The sequence below is a fragment of the Meriones unguiculatus genome, chromosome X (genome assembly GCF_030254825.1).
Source record: "Meriones unguiculatus strain TT.TT164.6M chromosome X, Bangor_MerUng_6.1, whole genome shotgun sequence".
Taxonomy (NCBI): domain Eukaryota; kingdom Metazoa; phylum Chordata; class Mammalia; order Rodentia; family Muridae; genus Meriones; species Meriones unguiculatus.
Genome location: NC_083369.1, coordinates 15,175,929 through 15,197,634, shown reverse-complemented (window position 1 = coordinate 15,197,634; position 21,706 = coordinate 15,175,929). Strand labels below are relative to the sequence as shown.

Below are 21,706 nucleotides of genomic sequence, written 5' to 3'. Positions count from 1 at the left end.
TCCATCTAGAAATACAGTTCTCAGCAAAGGCTTCCCAGAAGAGAAGAGATGTGAAGTAGGTCCTAACGACTAAATTGGCTTTGAACAGATGGAACCAAAGAGGCACAGAGCATTTCAGTGATAAAAGCAGCATGAAAAGATAAAGGAGCAAATGTGCACATGCAGGCTTTGGAGAGTAGCACAAAGACTGTTCTGATGGCAAGAGAAGCTACTTCAAGTATTCTCGCAGTCAAAGTCCAGAAATACAGATTGGATTTAGAATCAGAGAATTTTTATTATAAACTACTTCATTTTTGTCTCTACTTTCTCCCTTTGCCCCCATATCCAACTGCTCTCCAATTTTACTACCCGCTATAGTTTCAATTTTACTCTTGATCTAACCTCTAGTGCCTATATAATGTAAGTTTAGTCTTATTATTTGTTGTCTGGAGATTCAGTGGCCCACCAATTAGAAATATCTACCATTTTAAACTAGGGAATGGAGGCATAAGGAAGGGAAGGATCTCAGTCTATTTCTGTTTGTTCTTTTAACTGTTTGAGATGTACAACTCTCCTTACCTACAAATCACTAGCTCATGTCTCACTGTCAAACTATTTTGTAGTTTAACTCTAACAACTAGAACTAAATGCCTTGAATTTTTGACTGGTTACTTAATGGAGATTACTTTATAAAATTTGTTGGAACCAGCTTCATGAATGACCACTTACATGGTATGCCTAGTGTGCTGGTGTGGTGGTTTAAATGAGAATATCCCCAATAGTCTCAAGTATTTGGACACTTGGACCCTAATTGGTGGTGCTGTTTGGGAAAGTTTTAGAAATACGGCCTTGTTGCTTGCCTCCTCACTGTGATAGTTACGGATTATTTTTTCAATTATTTATTCATTTAATCTCTTTACAACCTGATCCTAGAACCCCATCCTCTTCTCCCAGTCCCACCCTCCTGTTCCTTCCCCACTTCCACTTTCCTTTTATTTAAGAGAAGGGGAAGCCCCAAAGTGTATCAACCCACCCAGGCAACTCAAGTCACAGCAAGTCTAAGCTCATTCCACTGGGACCTTATAAGGCAGGGGCAGACAACATAGTCAGAGACATCCCATACTCCAATGGTTAGGGGACTCATATGTTGACAACACTGTATATCTGCTACATATGTGTAGGGGGTCTACTTCCAGCCCATGCATGCTCTTTGGTTGGTGTTTCAGTCTCTGTGAGCCCCCATGGGCCCAGGTTAGTTGACTCTCTAGGTCTTCTTGTGGTATCCTTGACCCTTCTGACTCCCCCTGTCTTTCCTCCTACTCTTCCACAGGACTCCCCTACTTTCGTGTTTTTTTTTTAAATGTGTGGCTCGATAAGTTTCTTTAGAATTGTTTACAGAAGAATGAGCCCCTTACCAATAAATTCACCATTGAATAAATGTATTTCTCTCCTATAGTAAGCATTAACTACATAAATCTTCAGGGTTGAATAGGGAACTGTGAGCCATGACAAGATATTGATTAGACTAATTTGTGCAGGCCTTGTGTAGGCAATCACCACCACTATGAGCTTAAAAGTACAACAGATACTACATTAAATTAGAAAAATGTCCAAAGGTTGCCCATAAGTCTCAGCATCTGCATTGATAGTCTGCAGGGCAGAGCTTTTCAAAGGGATAGAAATTGAGCATTTTAGCAAGAGTCCTCCCTCTTGATTAGTTTCTTTAGGTGTACAGATTTTAGTAGGTTTAAAAAAGAAATTGATGAGTTTCTTCCATGTGATAAAAGTTAAACCAAGAATAGTCAAGAACTTAAGCAGAAATATAACAAATAAGAAAATTAAAACAGTAATAAAAATCCATATATATATATATATATATATATATATATATATATATATCCCAGGTTCAGATGGATTCATAGCAGAATTCTACCAGATATTCAAAGATTAACAATCAGTACCTCTTAAATAAAAAAAAAACAACTTCCAAATTCCTTTCATAAAGCCAGTATTACTGTAATACCAAAACGAGGTAAAGACTCAACAATAAAAAAAAAAAACCTAGTCAGTTAAAAAATATTTTATTAACTATAAAACATCAATTTTATGTTTACTTTTTAACTAAAAAAAATAAAATAACAAGTAACTTTTTACTATAAAAGCACAAAGAAAATTCATATTTATAAGAAGTATAAAAGTTCTGGGCATTTAGCCTAAACACTAAATAGTGAGTACATACCTTGAGTTAACTCCCATCTTATTATTTAGACTATAGCCAAGTACATTGTAGATTTCTTTATTGTGCTATGATTTTTTTAAAGAAAAGAACATTAAATAATTGCTGCCAAAATAGGAAACTAGGAGTCTCAGTTAGAGTTGTCCCCATATCCTCTCAGGAGCATACCCTATTGCAAGTCAGCAACTTGTCTCACATATGCCCCCCACTGCTGGTTCCCCTTCTCTCTCCCAGATCTCTCACTTCTCACCACCCCCCAGCTCTCCTCACACTTAATCCCCACTTTTGTTTCCTCCCCAGACTCTCTCTAATCAGCCACATCAGATGATGTCTATTCTATTTTCTTTCTGAGTGAAATTCAAGCATCCTCCCTTGGGCTTCTTTTGTTACTTAGCTTCTTTGGTCAGTGGATTGCAATACACTTATCCTGTACTCTATGGCAAATATCCCTTTATAAGTGAGTACATACTATGTATGTTCTTCTGGGTCTAGATTACCTCACTCAGGATAATCTTTTCTAGTTCTATCCATTTGCCTGAAATTTTCATGATTTCTTTGTTTTTAATAGCCCAGTAGTATTCTGTTATGTAAATGTACATTTTTTTTTATCCATTCTTTGGCTGAGAAACATTTGGTTGTTTCCAGTTTCTGGCTATTTTGAATAAAGTTGCTATGAACATAGTTGAACAAATGTCCTTGTGGTGTGATGGAGCATGTTTTGGGTAGATGCCCAATAGTACTATAAGCTGAGTGTTGAGGTAGAACTATTTCTAATTTTCTGAGAAAATGCCATATTGATTTCCAAAGTAGTTGTACCTAACTTTGCACTCCCACAAGCAATAGAGGAATGTTTCCTTTCTTCACATTTTCTCCAGCATGAACTGTCACTTGAGTTTTTTATCTTAGCCATTCTGATGGGTATAAGATGGAATCTCTGAAATCTTCACAGGGGGTGGGGCATAGAGATGGAAGTGGCCACATGCTAGCCTGGCAGGACTTCCAGGGAGACACCAATCCACCCACAAAAATTTGACCCAAAATTTACCCTGAGTACAAGATGTTCAGGGATAAAGATGGAGCAGAGATTGAAGAAATGGCCAAACAATGACTGGCCCAACTTGAGACCCATCCCATGAGAAAGAGCCAACTGGACACTATTAATGATACTCTGCTATGCTTGCAGACAGAAGCTTAGAGTAACTGTCATCTGAGAGGCTTAACCCAGCATCAGATCAAAATAGACCCTGAGACCTACAGAAAAACATTAGGCAGAGCTTGGGGATTCTTGTAGAATAGTAGGAGGAAGAATAGAGGAACTTGAAGGGGACAAGACCTCCACAAGAAGACCAAGAGAGTCAACCAACCTAGGCCCATGGGGCCTTACAGAGACAGAAGCATCAACCAAAGAGCATGTTTGGACTGGACCTAGGCCCCGTACACATATGCAGCCAATGGGCAGCTTGGTCTTTATGTGGGTTCTCCAGCAAGTGGATCAGGGGCTATCTTTGACATGGACTGTGTTGCCTGCTTGTGAATCACTTTCCCCTAAGTGGGTTGCCTTTTCTGTCCTCAGTGGAAGGAGATGTGACTTGATGTGCCAGGTTGGGTTGATACCGGTGGAGCACTACTTTTTTTCTGAGGAGAATGGGAAAGGGGGAAGGGGGACAAGCCTGTGAGGGTGGGACCAGGAGGAGAGGAAGGAGAGACCTGTGATTAGGATCTAAAATGAATAAATAAATGATTTAAAAGGAAAAATAAAAAAATAGAAAACTATAGGTTAATATACATACTAAACATAGATGCAAAAATCCTCATTATAACATTTGCAAACCAAATACAGGCCTATATCAAAAAGATCACCAGGACCAAATTGGCTTTATACCTAAAATGTTTGGATGGTACAACACATGTCAGTAAATGTAATAAATCATAAAATTTGATTTAAAGTAAAAACTTACTTGATTATATCAATAAATGAAGACCTTCTGAGAAAACCTGCAATGACATGATGATAGGTCCTAAAGAGAGTAGGATTGAAATGAACATAACTCAACAAAATAAGGGCTATATACACAATAAGTCCACAGCCAACATCATCTTAAATGGAGAAAAAACTTGAAGGAATGCCATTAAAATTTAAAACAAGACAGAGCTTTTCATTATTCCCACTCCATTTCAATATAGTACTTCAAGCACTAGTTAGAGCAATAAGACAAGAGAAGTTAAAGGATAGAAATAGTTTCCTTATTTGCAGGCAATATATAAGAAGCCCAAATGTTTTCACCAGAAAACTTCAAGAAATGATCAACTCTTTCAGGATAAAAAAAAATCATTTTTCAAAAATTAGGACCCTTTTTTGTTTAACTGAAAATAGATTCTACTTAAATACAATAATATATCCTGACCTTGGTTTTGCCTTTCTCCATCCCCCCTGCCCCTGTAATCTCCCTTCTCCCATACCCACTCCCCATCTTGTTTCCTCTATAGAAACAAGAGATGGCAACCAAACAGGACAAAACAAGATACAATAAGACAGGGCAAAAGCCTTCACATTGAAGCTGGAGAAGGAAACCCAGTAGAGTCCCAGGAGCAGGCATCCAGACAGCTAATTGAACATAGGGATGTCAAGCTCTGAGCTGAGAGTGGCCATTGTCATGGTAAATTCTACAAGAGTGGACGCAGGACTAGACACAGGATTATCATCATGGATTGCTGCAGCCATGAATCATCTGAAGGAATGGAAAGGCATGGGAGCGTTAGCAGGCCTTCTGGTGTTGGTCACCTTGGTTTGCCTGTGGTATATATGCAAGATTAGAGTCTCACAACAGCATAATGCAGCCATGACCATTCAGGCCTTTACAGCCATTGAAGCAGGACAGTCTCCCCAAGCATGGTTGGCTACCATAAAAAGCCAAAATGTTATGCTCAGGATGCGAGGCTAAGCACTGCACTCAGGGTCAGCCGCTTTGGACCCAGAGAAGAGCATGTCTGATTGCATGCGGGTTGATGCCCCAGGTCCCGCCTCTGAGAAAAAGGTATCGGACGGGTCTGATGCTCTTTGGGTGGATGACACCTAAATGAACATCGGTACAAAGTCCCAATTTATTTCTAATATCAGAGATCAGACCTCTACTCTTGCCTGATGCGTCCAAAACAAAAAGGGGGAACTGTAGAGAGCTGCGTAATGCCACGCCTTAAAGATGGAGCTGGTTTCCGCCTTCCACCTTCCCGATGGTGAGTGCTCTCTGTCACAAACAACTCCACATTTGGCTAAGGCTGGGGATCTGGCTTGCTTCCATGTATGTGGACCTATCTGCATTGCCCACGTGGCATGCTGAGGTTGGCTACCCAGAGGCTATTTAAAGTGGGCTGGCTTTCCCCAGGGTCAGATGATTGTTCAAGGTTCCTGAATAAACTGCATTGAAAAAAAAAAAAGACATAAAATGGCTACGGAATACCTTTGGAGCTAGGGGAATGGCTCAGTGGTTTAGAGAACCTGTTTGTCTTCCAAGGGATTTGGGTTTCGTTCCTAGCATCCACGTGGTGGCTCACAACCATCTGTAACTCCAGTTACAAGACATTTGACTCTCTAATCTGGACACCTTGGGCACCAGGTATACACGTGATGCACCAGGCACACACAGGGTGCACAGACAAACATGCAGGCAAAGCAACTCATACAAAATAATAAAACGTTTTAAAGACTGTTCCACCTCCTTAGCAATTACAGATATACAAATTAAAATACTTTGAGATTCCATGGTGCCCCAGTCAGAGCGATGAAGATGAAGCCAACAACTGACAACAAATACTGATGAAGATGTGGGAAAGGGGGAATTCCCATTAACTGTTGATGCTATTGTAAACTGGTGCAACCAACTGTGGGAATCAGCGTGGAAAAGTATTAAAAGATAAAAGTAGATTTAACATATGATAAAGCTATATTTTACTTCTTGACATATGCCCAAACAACCAATACTTCCCCAACTATTTTAATTGCTTCTCTATTCAGAATAGAGAAATGAAATGAAAATGATTTACATGTCCTTCAACAGATGAATGGATAATGAAAATGGACAATGAAAAAAAGTATATATATATGGAATATTATTCAGCTGTAAAGAAGATTGAAATAATGAGATTTGAAGATAAAAGGATGAAACTAGAAATACTATACTGAGTGAGGTAATTCAGACCCATAAAGACAAATGCTACATGCACTCTCTTATTTGTGGATCCGAAATTTAGATGTGAGTATATAACATGGAGTAATCACAAAAATATGGAAAATAACAGGGACCAAAGGGAGGTCAGGGTCTTTTAAAAATGGCTTCTTACTATTGCTCTAGTTGATTGGTGAAAATATTTTCCAGTTGCTATATAGTACATGGACTCCAAGGTTATATGTGTATGTTTGTATATGTGTGTGTTCTTGCTTGAGACAGTCTCACTAGGTAGCACAGGCTAGCCTGTATCTCACTATGTAACAGAGATACATCTCCTTTTGTACCCTAAGTACTGGGATTAAAGGTATGTGACATCACATTTGGCTGGACCCCAAGACACTAATCTCATTGGGTAAGTCTGCACAGTGATATGAAAATTGTTTACTATGCTTTTTGAGTTTAATGTTTTATCAGAATATATTTTACATCAATTGATGATAATTACGTAAATGAAATAATTTGATTAATTAGACCATTTGCATATATAACATCATTCTACTGATAGAAAACTAATGTGTGTGTGTGTGTGTGTGTGTGTGTGTGTGTGTTGAGTATGGAGTCCTTTTACATTTGCTTAGAACTATTTTATATTCTTGATTAACACTGACAAATTTTTCCACCGAAACTTTGCACATATTTTATTTTTGAACTCTTAAAATTTTATAGTTATAGATTCTTATGTTATTTGTGAATCCTGTATTGTTTAATATTATAGTTTATTGCTATTGCTGATATAAAACATGACCAATTTTGATAATGTGTTTATAAGTCTACACTTTTCTGAACTTTGTTATTATATTTAACATTTTATTGATCTCATTGGTTGTCCTAGGCAGGTCAGACAATCTGTAAATATTGTTTTATTTCTTTACTTCTAATTCTTTGCTGTATCATCAAGGCCCACATGGCTTGCATAGAGCATCAGACTACTTAAGGAGACCTTGTCTCATAAAAAAAATAATGTATATGATATCGTCATGTCTTATTACTGAAAATATTAATTTTGATCATTTTTATTCTTTACCGTTTTGGCCAAAATATCAGGTATGTTGTAGAATGTCCCTCATCAGATTTGTCTATAGTAACTAAATCTCAGACAGGTCCTTCTTAGTACATAGTATAAGAAATTAAATGATCCTGGGAGTGATGGCACACACCTTTAACCCAAGCACTTGGAAGGCAGAGGTTTCTTCATTGTAAAAGTAATCCTTTCCCCTTTGATATTCTCTTTTCTTAAGAAGTAAGTATGAGCTACATCTGTGCATGGGTTTCAGGCCATCTCCATGAGTATCAGTTTCAGAAAAGACCCCTTTGCCCAAACTTTTAGGATCTGTTGCTCTCCTTGTAGTGCTCCTGTCCTCTCCAGGTCTTACTATCTCCCACTTCTTTCATAAGATTCCCTGTACTCTGCCCAAAATTTGGCTATGAGTCTCAACATCTGCCTCACACAGAGATAACCTATGGCAGTTCAGTGTCCAAGTGGGTTCCAAAGTAATGGGAACAGGGACTGCCTCTGACATGAACTGATTGGCCTGCTCTTTGATCACCTCCCCCTGCCGGCCATAGAGGAAGACAATGCAGCCATTCCTGATGAGACCTGATAGGCTAGGGTCAGAGGGAAGGGGAAGAGGACCTCCCTTTTCAGTGGACTGGGAGAGGGACACAGGTGGGGAAGAGGGAGGGTGGGATTGGGAGGGGAGAAGGGAAGGAGCTACAGGGGGGAAACAAAGAGAATAAACTGTAATTAATAAAAATAAAAATAATTACAAAAAAAGAAGTATGAGTCAGATATGATGTCACCTATAATCTCAGCACCTAGAAGACAGTAAGGTCAGGAAATTAAGGACAGCCTGGGCTCCATATCAGCATTCTGTCTTAAACAAAAGGGAGTCTATAGGACCAGGGTATATGCAAGTAATGAAAAATTAAGGTTCTGTTCTTAAGATTAAAATGTCATATGTTAAAACTACCATAATAATCAATGAGCTTGAATGATGTGCTTCATAGCTATTCAAATATACTGTTTCTCCTACTAATTTTAGCTTTAACCAGAGAATCTTGCCACTGGCATTCATTATTGTGATATTCATGTTTTCCCTAATTCTTCCTATATTTAGTTATTAGAGTTCGTTAGCAAGGGAAAATTGTCCTTTATTTTATCATGCATTCAGGCATTTTTTTCTTACTTTTCCCCTTTATTTTTTTCATAGTAGTATGGATTGGTGTGCATTTATTTTTCCTATAGATATTAGTAAAACATTATTATTTTATAACTTAATTATTAAATATTTAACCATTTAGTATCAACTGTCTTTTACATGTCCCCATCTCTGTACAGCTTTCATTCTGCTTGCTCATTAGATTTTATGAATATGCTAAAATTTCTAAAAAATTTTGATGGTTTAATTTTTCCATGACAGTAAGTCTGTTAGCAGTGGCTAGCTTAAAGTTTTGTGCATATCCATATACAGGTATACATTTACACAATATCTGTGAATATTTGGACACACATTCTTACCCTATTTTTCCTTGTTCATTAAGATAGATATATTTTGCTTCTGTTATTTTTTCATACAAGTAGGATATTATCCCTGGTTCTTTTTTGGCATATCACTTTTTTGAACTCTTTAGTGACTTCCATTTCTGCTGATCAAATGTGAATGCCTGACATAGTTTAAAAAGCATCTCTGGAAGTTGCCCATAACCATTTTTCCAGTCTCACTCGAGACCATCTAACAAGGGCTTCCCTGAGTCTCACTATTAAAAATGACTTACCTTATTCTCACTGTGCCAAAAGTCCCAGGCTCTGATGTTCTACCCAGCTACAAATTCTCTTTAGCTCTTTTACACTGATTCACCTCTTCCTACATTCTTCCTCTTGCCCATCTTTTTCTCCTTTTTAAACTATAGATAAAAGAATGAATAGGACTCTTTAAAATGTATGTCTCATTTTCAACCTCCATATCAACATTAACAAGTATACTTAAGAAGTTGATTTTTTACATATGACATATACATTTACTTGACAGCCTTTGGGAAAATGTACAAGAGTACATTTCAAAAGTAGATTTGTGATACTACAAATGTGGCTGGCTCAGTGGTATTAGAGATCACCTACCATGCCTGCAGATGCAAAAAAATCCTCAATAAAATACTTGCAAATCAAACTTAAGAGTACACACACACACACATACACCTCCCCCTGATCACATTGGCTTCATTCCAAGCATCTGGAGATGGTTCAATCAGTATCATCTATCACATCAATAATCGTGGGAACCAACATCAAATAATCACATCAATAGATACAGAAAAGATCTTTAACAAAATTCATCATCTTTTCATGATAAATGTCCTGTAGAAACTAAGAATCAAAGGAAAAAAATCTTAACTTGAAGGCTATGCGTGCCAAACCTATAAGCAACATCATACTGACTGGAGAAAAACAAAAAGCATTACCATCCACTAAGATCAGGAAGAGGACAAAGATGTCCACTCTCTCCATTCCTATAAAATATAGAGCTTGAAGTCTTAGTTACAGCAATAAGACAAGAAAAGGAAATAAAATTGGTACAAATTGGAAAGGAAGAAGTCAAAGAATTTCTATTTGCAGATGACATGATTTATTCATAAGAGACTGTAAAGACTACCAGGAAACTCCTAGAGCTGATAAACACTTTCAGCCAAGTTGCAGGTTACAAAACCAACATATAAAAATCAGTAAACGTATTTATGCCAATACATAGTTCTATAAACCAATATAAATATGCTGAGAAATAAATCTGGAAACAGTGTCATAATAGTGCAAAAGAAAGAAAGAAAAGAAGGAAACCTTGAAATAAATCTAACTAAGGGAGTAAAAGAACTCTACAATGAAAATGTTAAAACATCAAAAAAAAAAAAAAAGAAAGAAATTGAAGACAGCATTAGAAGATGAAAATGCCTCTCATGCCCATGGTTTCATAAGATTAACATTGTCATATTTGGAGTCTAGGATTGTCGTGACCAGTGTATACTGAATCTAAGGGGCAGAATATCAAAGACTGTGAAACCGGTGAGTAAACATGTGGCTGGATCCAAACATTGACTTTGGTGCTTCCTGGATTGGAGGGGACATCCAGGGAGTTGGAGATGATCAGATCCAGCCCCTGCCCTGACCCCCACAGCCATCTCCCAAGACCAGGAGTCACAAACTGTGAGCCCTCTGCCCTTTCCGCATACTCAAGAGAATGCAGGCCCCAGGTCCATTGACCCTCCACTCCAGCAGCCAGACATTGGATCACTCCCACTTGCCCAAGGGCAGCATCTGGATTGCTGAGACAGCATCCGAACCTCCAAACCATGGTTCTACTGGTCCCCTGTGGAAACCAGGTTAACAATAAAATTGTTCAGAACCTGGCTGGATTCAAGATAGCAGAGCCCAGAGGAGTCTGAGCCCCAAGAACACAGTGTCTGAAAGGCCGGTAAGATGCAGCTCAGCACCGGTTCACCAGTGATTGCCACCTGAGGTGGAAACACCACCCCCTGCAGCTTCCACCTGAGGCACTTGTGCTTCCACAGTTATGATCTGAGATGCCCATACCTGGCCCTTCAAGGCATTTGCAACACCCCTTGCCCTTAAGGCACCCAAGCCCAATACCATGCCCCTGCATTTCAAAGCACCCGTGCCCCCGCCCTGCCTTCTGAAACACCCACCCAAGTGTGGCTTTATCAGAAACACCAGCAACCTATTCGTCTTTCCTGGGACCTCTCTTGTCATCCTGAAGACTACTCCAGACACCGGAGTTGGGCAGATCCAGTCTTAGGTACAGGATCAAGGAACAAACAGCCAAGGAAACAGACAACCAAATGGCTAAAGGCCAGTGTAACAACACAATCAATAAAAACCAGGACATCATGGCTCCACCAGAAAACCAAAACAAAACAAAACAAAAAAAACAAAAAAAACGTGTATTCTAATGCAACATAAGAAAATGACCTTAAACCTATGATTATGCAGTTATTAGAAGCATATAAAGAAGAAATAAGCAAATTTCTCATATACAGGAAAATACAACTAAACAAATAGAAGTCAACAAGGACAGGAAACCACAATCAAACAGGTGAAAGAGATAAATAAAACAGTTCAAGACCTGAAAACAGAATTAGAATAAAAAAAAAAAAACAGAAACAGAGAAAACCCTGGAGTTGGAGAACTTAGAGAAGAGATCAGGAACCACAGAGGTAAGCATCACCAACAGACAGAATACAAGAATACAGAATACATCAGGCGCTGAAGATACAATTGCAGAAATTGATGCATCTCTTAAAGAAAAATTAAAATCAGAAAATTTCCAAACACAAAAGGTCCAAAAAATCAAGGACACCATGAAAAGGATGAAACCTAAGAATAATAGGAATAGACAAAAAAAGATTTCAGGCTCCAACGTCCAGAAAAATATTTTCAAGAAAATCATAGAAGAAAATTTCCCCAACCTAAAGAAGTAGATGCCCTTAACCATACAAGAGACTTACAGAAAACCAAATAGACTAGACCAGAAGAGAAAATCCTTCTGCCACATAATAGTCAAAACACTAAATCTACAAAACAAAGAAAAATATTAAAATTGGCAAGGGAAAAATGTCAGGTAACATATAAAAAGGTAGACCTATCAGAGTCATACCTGGCTTCTCAACAGAGACTATGAAAGCCAGAAGGTCCTGGGAAGATGTCATTCAGAGACTAAGAGATTACAGATGCCAACCCAGACTTCTATACCCAGCAAAACGTTAAATCACCATAGATGGAGAAAACAAGATATTCCATGACATAACTAAATTTAAACAATATCTATAAACAAACTCAGCCCTACAGAAGATACTAGAAGGAAAACTCCAACCCAATGAGGTAAATTACACCCAAGAAAACACAGGATATAGATAACCCCACAGCAGCCAAACCAAAACAATACAAGAACACAAACACACTATCACCACCAACTTCACAATAAAAGGAAATAACAATCATTAGTCACTAATATCTATCAGTATCAATAGTCTGAACTCCCCAATAGAAAGACACAGGCTAACAGAATGGTTGCATAAACAAGACCAACATTCTACTGGATTCAAGAAACACACCTCAAAAATACAGACACTATCTCAGAGTAAAGGGCTGGAAAAAGATTTTCGAAGCAAACTAGCCCAAGAAGCAAGGTGGAGTAGCCATCCTACTATCCAATAAAATAGACTTTCAACCAAAATTAATCAAAAAAGATAGGGAGGAATACTTCATTCTCATCAAAGGAAGAGGACATCACCATCCTGAACACCTATACCCCCAAAACAAAGGCATCTGCATTCGTAAAATCACACATTAATCCCAACACATTTATAGTGGGAGACTTCAACACCTCACTCTCACCAATTGACAGATCAATAGTTTCAAGATAGAAACTAAGTAGAGAAATAATGAAGCTAACAGAGGTCATCAATCAAATAGACCTAGTAGATGTCTACAGAACTTTTCACTTAAACACAAAAGAATATATATTTTTTTCTCAGCACCACACAGAACCTTTTCCAAAATTGACCATATAGTCAGTCACAAAGCAAACCTCAATTAATACATGAAAATTGTATTAGCCCATTGTTTTATTTTTTTTCAGATCACCATGGATTAAAGCTAGCTCAAAATAACAACAGAAAGAACAAAAGGCTACACTCTCGTTGAAACTGAACAACTCCCTGCTCTGTGATAACTGGGAGGGAAGAAATAAAGAAATTAAAGATTTCCTAGAATTCAATGAAAATGAAGACACAACTTACCCAGACTTATAGGACACAATGAAAGCAGTGCTAAGAGGAAATTTCATAGCACCATGTCTTCATAAAAAATTGGAGACATATTATCAAATTAACAAAAAGCTTTAGAAAAACAAAAGAAGCAAACACACCCAAGAGGAGTAGATGGCATGAAATAATCAATCTCGGTGCTGAAATCAATAAATTAGAAACAAAAAGAGCAATACCAAAAAAACAAGACTTGGTTCTTTGAAAAAAATTAACAAGACAGACAAATCCCTAGCCAAGATAGTACCCAAATTACCAAAATCAGAAACGAAAAGGGGGACATAACAACAGACAGAGAGGCAATCCAAAGAATCATTAGCTATTAATTTAAAAACCTGTATTCCACAAAATTGGAAAATCTCAAGGAAATGGACGAATTTCTTGATAGATTTTTACCTACAAAAGTCAACAGCATGTAAACAGTTTATACAGCTCAATAACTCCTAAGGAAATAGAAGCAGCCATCAAAAGACTCCAAACTAAAAAAACAAACAAACAAAAAAGCGAAGGGCCAGATGGTTTTGGTGTGCTATTTTACTAGACTTTTAAAAAAGAGCTAACATCAACACTCCTCAAATTATTTCAGAAAATAGAAACAGAAGGAACATTACCAAACTCATTTATGAAGCCACAGTCTCCCTGATACCTAAACAACAAAAAACTCCACAAAGGAAATTTCAAACCAATCTCCCTTATGATCATTGATGCAAAAATACTCAATAAGATACTTGCAAACTGAATTTGTGATCACATCAAACACATTATCCACCAGGGATGCAGGGATGGTTCAACATTCAAAAATCCATCAATGTAATCCACCATATAAACAAATTGGAAAAAAAAAAAAAAACAGGATCATCTCATTAGATGCAGGAAAAGCCTTTGACAAAATCCAACACCCCTTCATGATAAAACTCTTCGAGAAATCAGGGATACAAGGCCCATACCTAAACATAATAAAAGCAACATACAACAAGCCAGAAGCCAACATCAAACTAAATGGAGAGAAACTCAAAGCAATTCTACTAAAATCAGGGACAAGACAAGGCTGCCCACCATCTACATATCTCTTCAATATAGTACTAGAATTTTTAGCTAGAGTAATAAGACAACTAAAGGAGATCAAAAGGATACCAATAAAAAAGGAAGATGTTAAAGTATCACTATTCACAGATGATATGATAGTATACATAAGCAACACCAAAAATTGCACCAGAAAACTAACTCCTGAAGCTGATAAACTCCTTCAGCAAAGTGGCTGGATACAAGATTAATTTAAAAAAAATCAGTACCTATTCTGTATACAAATAACAAGTTAGCTGAGAAAGAAATTATGGAAACCACAACCTTCACAATAGCCACAAATAATATAAAGTATCTTAGGGGTAACTCCAACCAAGGAAGTCAAAGACCTGTACAACAAGAACTTCAAGTCTCTGAAGAAAGAAATTGAAGAAGATACCAAAAGATGGAAGGATGTGCTCATGGATTGGCAGGATTAACATATTAAAATGACCATCTTACCAAAGAAAATCTACATAGTCAATGAAATCCCCATCAAAATACCAACACAATTTTTCACAGACCTTGAAAGAACAATTCTAAACTTAAATGGAAAAACAAAAAACCAAGGATTGAAAAAACAATCCTATACAATAATAGAACTTCTGCAGGTATCTCCTTACCTGACCTGAAGCTATAATACAGAGCAATATTAATAAAAACTACATGGTACTGGCATAGAAATAGACTGGTTGATCAATGTAATCAAATCAATAACCTAGAAATAAACCCACATACCTATGCATTCCTGATTTTTGACAAAGGAGCCAAAACCATACAATGGAAAAAAAAGACAGCATCTTCAACAAATGGTGCTGGTCTAACTAGATGTCTACATGTAGAAAAATGCAAATAGATCCGCATTTATCACCTTGAACAAAACTCAAGTCTAAGTGGATCAAAGACCTCAACATAAAACCAGAGACACTAAATCTGCTAGAAAAGAAAGTTGGTAAGAGCCTCAAATTCATTGGCACAGGAGATAACTTCCTGAAAAGAACACCAACAACTTAGGCTTTAAGATCTACAATTAATAAATGGGACCTCTTGGAACTTACAAGCTTCTTCAAAGCAAAGGACACTACCAATAGAACAAAATGACCGTCTATGGATTGGGACTAGATCTTCGGCAACCCTACATCTGACAAAGGGCTAATATTCAGACTACATAAAGAACTCAAGAAATTAAACACCAACAAACCAAATAGTCCAATTAAAAATGGGCTACAGAGCTAAACAGAGAATTCTCAACAGAGGAATCTCAAATGGTGGAGAAGCACTTAAAGAAATGCTCAATGTCCTTAGTCATCAAGGAAGTGTAAATCAAAACAACTCTGAGATTCCATCTTATACCTGTCAGAATAGCCAAGATCAAAAACTCAAGTGACAACACATGCTCATGAGAATGTGGAGAAAGGGGAACTCTCCTCCATTGGTGGTGGGAGTGCAAACTGTACAACCACTTTGGAAATCAATCTGGTGCTTCCTGAGAAAATTGGGAATAGTGCTACCTCAAGACTCAGCTATACTACTCCTGGGCACGTACACAAAAGATGTTCCACCATACAAGACATTTGTTCAACTATTTTCTTAGCAGCTCTATTTGTAATAGCCTGAATCTAAAATCAACCTAGATGTCCCTCAACTGAAGAATGCTTACAGAAACTGGTACATTTACACAGCCATTTAAAAACAAGGGAGTCGTGAAATTTTCAGGCAAATAGATGGAACTAGAAAAGATCATCCTTAGTGAGGTATCCCAGAAGCAAAAGACACACATGGTATATACTCACTTTTAAATGGATTTTAGTCATATAGTACAGGATAGACATACTACAATGCATAGATCACAAGATAAGTCTGATGGATATCTTAGGCTTCATGTCAGCCCACTAGTTAGAGGAGTGGGGGCTATCTCTGACACAGACTATGTTGCCTGCCTTTTGATACAAGGCCATAGGGGAGGAAAACAAACTCAGTCCTCATGTGAGTAGATGAGCTGAGGTGTCTGGGTAGGGGTGCTCCCCTATTCCTCGGATGTGAGAGGGAAGGTAGGACTGGGAGGAAAGGAGAGCAGCGCCTATGACTGAAGTGGAAATTGAATTAATTAATATAAAAATATTATGAAAACACTTATCCTAACAAAATCAATCACAATTCAATGCAATCTCAATAAATGTTATAGCTTAATTATTCATAGAAATAGAAAAAGGAACCTTAAAATCTATATGGAAACACAAAATAACTTAGATAGTTAAAGGAATCCTTAGCAATAAGAACACTACCAAAGGTATCACCATTTCTGATTTCAAGTTGTACTACAGATCCATTATAGTAAAAAGAACATGGAAGTAGCACTAAATAGATAAATATACTAATGTAAGGAAATGGATACAAAACCGTACAACTACAGCCATATAATTTTTTTATAAGGAAGAAAAAATCCCCCACCAAAACACACCATCACTACCACCACCACCGCCAAACCAACAAAAACACACAACCAACAACAACCACCACCAGCTGCCGTCAACTGCCACAAACTACAATCACCACCACTCACCACCGACCACTACCACCATCCCCCACACACGTTTACAGCCCCTTTCCTCAAACGGTACTGGGGAAACTAGATATCTATATGTAAAATAATGAAACTTGATTCCCACCTCTCTCCTAAACAAAACAATCATTATCAAAATAAATCATAGATCTCAAATGTTGAACCACAAACTATGAAACTACTAGAAGATAAAGTAGGATGTATGTTTAAAGATACAGACACAGGTAAAGACTTTTTAAATGACTTCAGTCATTTGGTAATTAAGTTCAGCAATCTACAAACAGATCTTCAGGAATGAAAAAGTTTCTCTTCTCCGAAGGAAATCAGGGTAGTACATAGAATGCGAAGAAATCTTTGCCCACTGTATCTCTGACAGAAGACCAGTGTCTAGAATATATAAAGCATTTAAACTGAATATAAATAAAGCAGCAAATTTTTTAAATGCCCAGGTAACTCTTCGCTTTCACACCAACTCAAGCTACAGGGAAAACTTTACCTGCTGTGGGAAGATATTCCCTTTGTAAACCTTCAAAGCATGCAAGTGACTAGGTCCAGACCTGAGGAACTTCCTGCCCCTGAACTTTCCTAATGGTCCTAACAGTTGTTCCCAACTCCAAAGAGGGTTAGTGGCATGGCCCTGCCCTACAGGAAAGAATCCTACCAATCTCTTAGCTTGACCCAAAATCAGGCCCCATAATCCCTCCAATCCTAAACCACCATGGAAAGCTCTGTCCCCCACCCCACCAAGAAATCCTATATAAACCCTGTGGATTACCTAGTTCTCTGACGCTTATCACCTGAGCAGAGGTGGCCATTCTCTTGGGGGTTTCTGTCCCAATAAATCTCTTGTATGCAGTTTGTTGTGTGGTATGACTTGGTGGTATTCCTTGGTTTCCAACTGCCAGGGTACCTTTCTATCTAAACTGTAACAATATAATAATTAAATATAATTCTCAACAGAGAGTAACAAATGACTAATCAATATTTCTAAAATGTTCAACATCCTTAGCCAGCTGGGAATTCAAATTAAAACTACTTTGAAATTTCATCTAATTCCAGTCAGAACGGATATTACAAAGAAAACAAAATGAGTGTTTGTGTATATATGGGGGGGGGAACAACCATTATGCACTGCTAAGCTGGTTCGTTACCTAGGGAAAACTGTGTGGAGGTCCCTCACAAAGTCAGAGATAGAACTGCCCTATGAATGAGCTGTATCACTCCTGGGAATATACCCAAAGGACTCTGTACTCTACAACAAAAATATCTGCACGTCCGTGTCTACTGTTGCTCTATTCGCCATGGTGAGGAAGTAGAGCCAGCCTACTTGTCCACCAGCTGATGAATGGATAATAGAAATATGGTAATACATGGTGGAAGACATCAGCCATGAAGATGGAGGAAGGGAATACTGGGGGTTGAAACGTCTAAACAGGAAAAGTAGGAGGAGGATAGGGAAGAGGACCAGAAAGGAGGAGAGCAATCAAAACTAAGAATATTTGAAAAGGCCATATAGAAAACTCGGTTATTAAAACACAATCTAATAAAAAAAGAATGTGAACAGAGATGCCTATTAAGAATGGATTAGTCTCTTCCCATAACTATGGGTTATAAAACAGAAATTCCAGTGCCAGGTGTGTGACACGTCCCCATGAGTTTGGTCCAAGAAGTCCCCAAAGCTTCCCCCCTCCCCCCGAATAAATCCAGTATACAGGATATTGCCATTGCTCTTGATTGCTCACCAGAACTTGATGGTGAGGCCCTGCTGTTAAAGACACTGCAGACTTTGGTAACAGTTCCTAGAGGAATCAAGCTGGAGATGAACTGGAAACTTCCTCCTTTCCAGCTAACCTTCACAGTCACAGAAGCTGCAGGTTGGTGGGAGGGAAAAGACCATCAACAGTCTTAGTCAGCTGCTCTACAATAATGACCTACTGAATATAATATGCCCTTTAGTGTAATAGTGACTCTTACGAGAATAATGTAACCACTTTCTGATCTGATTTGAAACCCACATAAAAGGAAGGAACTCTTGCATTGTTATGTAAACCTAGAGATCAAGGTTTAAGAACCCCTAGCTGGAGAGGTACTTGGTCCTAATAAGGAAACCTTCTATTGTTTTGCTAAACAGCCATGGGATTGATGCATCCTAAATATACATATTTATATGATGAAGGAAAATCTTCACAGTTGGCAGAATTTTGTGAAGTATGCATGTTCATACAGTTTACTTGGAAAGATGTCCAGATGCATAATTATATATTGATTCACTGATTCTTGGCTCAAGCCCAATGGTTTGTATAGATGACCAGGGACTCCGAATAAGCATGCTTGTAAGATTAGTGAGAAAGATATTTATGACAGAAGTGTGTAGCTAGATCTCTCCAAATGAGAAAAGGTTATGAGCATACTTGTGTCCTTCATAAATACCCACCCAAAGCAAACCTCGGCAAAGGAAAATAACTAATACGCCTGACAACTGCTGCTGTTGAGTGCCAAGGTTGTCTATTTCAGAAAACAACATTGAGCCCTAAATATGCCACCATTTCCTCAGGTGCCACTTTGTGGCAGCCTGGCAACACTGGGCTACTTCCATTATGGAAAGGTCAGTGCTCTATCCTTATGGAAATAGATATTTACTATGGATATGAATTTGCATGTCTTCCACGAAATTCTTCTTTCAAAACTACCATCCACAGACCTACAAAATGTCTAAATCATAGTATTCCACAGAGCAATGTTTCTGACCATAAACCTAATTCACAGTAAATGAAGTACAGCAGTGGAACTCATGTTCATAGTCTAACCATGTTCTCCACCATCCTGAAGCAGCTAGCTTGATAGAGTGCCAGAACTGTTTTTATTAAAAATTAAAACACAATCACATCATTTGCCTACTTCCCTTTGTACCTGAAACCTCTCCCAGAAACTCCCTGTGCCTCCTCAAATTTATAGTCACTTTAATTATTATTGTATGTAATTATTTAATTATATGTATAATACCTAAATATATAAATATAGCCCACTGAAGTACATTCAGTGCTCTTTGTATGTATATGTTTCTAGGGATGACTATCAGTATTGGATAATCTCTTAGGTGACTCATTTTAGGGGAAAACTGATTCTTTCTTTTTCATCAGTCTTTAATTGTCCATACTTCTTCACCTAGGGGTAGGTGCCCCATGACATTTTTTTTTCCTTCTACCTAAGCATATCCACTTCTGTTGACATTGCTCAGATCTTGTTTAGACAGCCATATTGTTAAGGTATCATGGTTGTGTCTTCCCTGTCATTTCATTTCTTTCTTTCACTCAGAACTGTCTCTCTAGAAACCCCTGATACCAGGGCCAGCTCTACTCTGCTGCCCAGGAAAGGTGCAGGGCCTGCTCTCCTGAGTGCTGTGAGGGTCAGGGCCAGCTTTCCTGTTATGATGACCTCCTTACTGCTGTGAGAGGCTGTCATCTCTCCCTCACCCATGTCACTTTATGGCAGACAAGTGGCAGGGGCAGCTCTCCCATGCTCATGCCCTCAGGCCAGCTCATCTGCACTGAGCCTACCCCCAGCCCACCCCACCCCCACCACCAGGGTCAGCTCTACAGTAATGCCCAGGTGAGGTGCAGGGCCCACTGTCCTGAGTGCTGCAGCTAGTGAGGGTCAGGGCCAGCTCTCCTGCTCTCTACCCAGAACCAGGTAGCCCATCTGCTGCAGGTAGTGAATGGGGAGGAGAGGAGAAGGGTATTTCTCCCTCATCCACACCACCACTGGGAAGATGATTGGTTGTTTCAGGTCTCCCCTGCTCATATCCTCGGGAGTCAGCTCACCTGCAGCTCCTGCAATGTGTAGGACCCACTCTCCAGAGTACTGGCTAGGGTCGGGGTCAGCTCTCCTTTCAAATCTTGAGGCCAACTCTTCCACAATGACCAGGTGAGGGGTAGGGTTAGTTCTGTACAATCCTCAGATATGAATATGTCCCAGGGTGGCAACCCAGATAAGGGACATCTGCCTGGCCTTTGATGCTGCAATGCTACAAACCCAGATGTGGTCCCCTGTGACAGCACAAGCCAGGACCCTACCATGGTTCCAGGTGGTATCACCAGCTACTCACATCAGGCTGTTCTTCACTACCCTCAAGTCTCCAGTTCTGCCTTCATCATGCCCACATCCTTCTGTTTCTCTTTCTCTTTCATTTCTCTACCAGTTACTTGCTCCTCTGAGTCATGCCCAGGGTCTTTAAGTGTCTGGGGTTGTCTCAGGACTGGTCTCAGGAGTGCTATGCCCCACTTGTGCATTATGGCACCACGCAAGGGTCATCTCAGGTATGATCTGCTTGCCTCCTTCTCAGGCCTGCATGCCACCTGGTAGTTGTCTGATACTAGCTCTGTATCCAGGTCCCATGGTACCAATATCATGGCTGTCTCAGGATCACTCCTATCCTGCTCTGCCCAAGTGGCCCCATGCGATGATTGTCAATCTTGGGCTCACTCCTGCTCAGGGCCCTCAGTGTCAGGTGGGGTTCTTCTAGTCTTCAGCTTGCAGCTTGTTCCCAGTCCTGGGAGCCATCAGGGCATGTGTTGTGAGGGACTGATGGTTGACTCAGGCTCACATTTTTTTTTTAGGAAATGTTCAGCTACTAATAATTCAGATGTCCATAGGGCAGACCACTAAGTGTAGACAGAGCTCTCCTCTCTGCTATCTACTGACACACATGTGGCACAACAACAACACCTGCAAAGCTTCTAGGAGAAGGCTCGTGTGATTTCTGAGACACAAACTCTGAGCTGATTTTCTCGTCCTCTGACTCATAAAATC

At 38.9% G+C, this 21,706-nt stretch overlaps 1 long non-coding RNA gene and 1 other non-coding gene across 7 annotated transcripts in view; both read right to left on the bottom strand.

The window, feature by feature from the left end:
- The window catches only part of LOC132650065 (uncharacterized), a 227,937-nt gene that overhangs the window by 115,217 nt on the left and 91,014 nt on the right, over nucleotides 1-21,706 (bottom strand). The window lies entirely within an intron of this gene.
- On the bottom strand, nucleotides 21,516-21,644 carry LOC132650248 (small nucleolar RNA SNORA17). The gene has a single exon (XR_009588628.1). It is a non-coding gene; the product is annotated as a small nucleolar RNA SNORA17 (small nucleolar RNA).